Genomic DNA, 2222 nt, shown 5'->3' on the forward strand with positions numbered 1-2222 from the left:
AGAATTAAAAGAACTACAAGGATTGTTACCACCATATTAATAAGTCCTTGGTGTGCAATAATCGATAACTTATTATATCCACAATGGCTTCATCCTGCCAACTTTGCCACCAAGAACAACCAGATGTGGCTGCTTGAGACATAAGATACCCTTTCTACTCATGCCTAATGATTTTCTCTGCCACCGTCTTTTGCCATTAACACCTTGGTGGTAGTTAGCACTGACTAGAAACTGACCTGAACCAGCCATATACATTCTGTGGTCACAAAAAACAGGTTAGAGACTAGTAATTCTATGTTGAGTAACTCACTTCCTGTCATCCTAGTGCCTGCCCACTGTACGCAAGGTTCATATCAGTATGATGGAGTGCTCCCCACCCACCTGAATGAGTGAAGTTCCAAGATCACTTAAGAAGCATAACACCATCCAGGACAAAAGCAGCCTGCTTATTTGGCACCATTCCATCATCTTCAACATTTGGTTCCTTCCTACTGATGCACAGTGGCATAATATACCATCTATAAGATGTACTGCAGCAATTCAGCCAATCTCCATTGATGGCACCTTCCAAACATTTCTAACCCCAGAAGGATGAGTGCTACAGATGCATAGGAACACCTCCCTTCCAAACCACGCACCATTCTAACTTGGAACTATATATCTATTCCTCACAGTCACTGGATCAAGGGCACCTCTCTAATGACACTGAGTGCACCTACACCTCATCATACCTGCAGCTGTGAAAGATGGTACATCAACACAACGTTCTCAAAGACAATTAGACATGGCCAAAAATTGCAACACTCATATCTAGGGAAAGAATAAATTAGAAAAATCATTGTGGAACAGGCTATCAGGACACTCTAGCAGTGGATCCATGTCTGAATGTCTTGGGTGGAGCTCTAAAGTACTCTCTGGAATTTTTCTGGTCTACAGTATCTTCCATGACATCACTATTTTCAGGATACAGCAGTTGTCACAAGCTTCTGGAGACCACCTTGAGAAGGTCAAAGGGAAGGAAGCAGGGAGAAGAGATTAAGGACTCCTTCACTCTGGATAAGCTGGCTGAAAGCATCTATTCAGACTTAATTTTCGTTGGAAAATCCACTCATTACCACCAAGGTTCTACTGTTACTCACCTTTCCATTCCTCTCCCATGGACAATCAAGGCATTCCCTTGGTAATTGTCTTGAAATAAACAAATCCAATTAAATAAACATGAGTGAATTATTCTCCCTTAAGCATTTCCTTAACCACCTGTCTTGCTGATGCCTTTATCTATCCCAGTGCTCCTGTGCAGTGCTACACTGAGAACTGCGGCATTACTGCTGAAAAGATGCTGACTTTAAGTGGGAAGACAGCAGGTGGCCGTGCAGATTGACTTTACGTAGTTTCCGGTTAAAAGGCCAAGCTTCTGACTATCTCTCTGTCACTTTCTGTCTCTCTCTCACACACACACACACACACACACATGGAGCAGTGACTCTGCAATTCTCAATCTATTAGCGTGTAGGTTGCTAAATTGTCAGCAAAACCAATTCTGAGCACCGAGATTAACGGCCATAATGGGAGCAATTCATGCCAGCATTGAAGTAAACATGGATCTCACAATCCCTCACTATCAATATCCTGGGGGTTATCATTGACCACAAACTCAACTGGACTCACCACATAAACACAGTGGCTACAAGAGCAGGTCAGGGGCTAGGAATACTGCAGTGAGCAACTCACCTCCTGACTCCTCAAAGCCTGTCCACGATCTACAAGACAAAAGTCAGGAATGTGATGGAATCCTCCCCACTTGCCTGGGTGAGTGCAGGTCCAACAACACTCAAGAAGCTTGACACCATCCAGGACAAAGCAGCCCGCTTGATTGGCACTACATCCACAAGCATCCACTCACTTCACCACAGAAGCTCAGCAACAGCAGTCCTCCATGTTCCCCTCCAAGCCACTCAGTATCCTGACTTGGAAATATATCGCCATTCCTTCACTGTTGCTGGGTCAAAATCCTGTAATTCTCTCCCTAATAGCAGTTTGGATCAACTCACAGCAGATGGACTGCAGCGGTACAAGAAGGCAGCTCACCACCACCACCTCAAGGGCAACTAGAGATGGGCAAGAAGTGCTGGCTAGCCAGTGATGCCACATCCCATAAACGAATGGAAGAAATCTCAGATAACAAGGTGTAGAGCTGGATGAACACAGCAGGCCAAGCAGCA

This window comes from Rhincodon typus, chromosome 5 (assembly GCF_021869965.1).
Source record: "Rhincodon typus isolate 14 chromosome 5, sRhiTyp1.1, whole genome shotgun sequence".
NCBI classification, from domain to species: Eukaryota; Metazoa; Chordata; class Chondrichthyes; order Orectolobiformes; family Rhincodontidae; genus Rhincodon; species Rhincodon typus.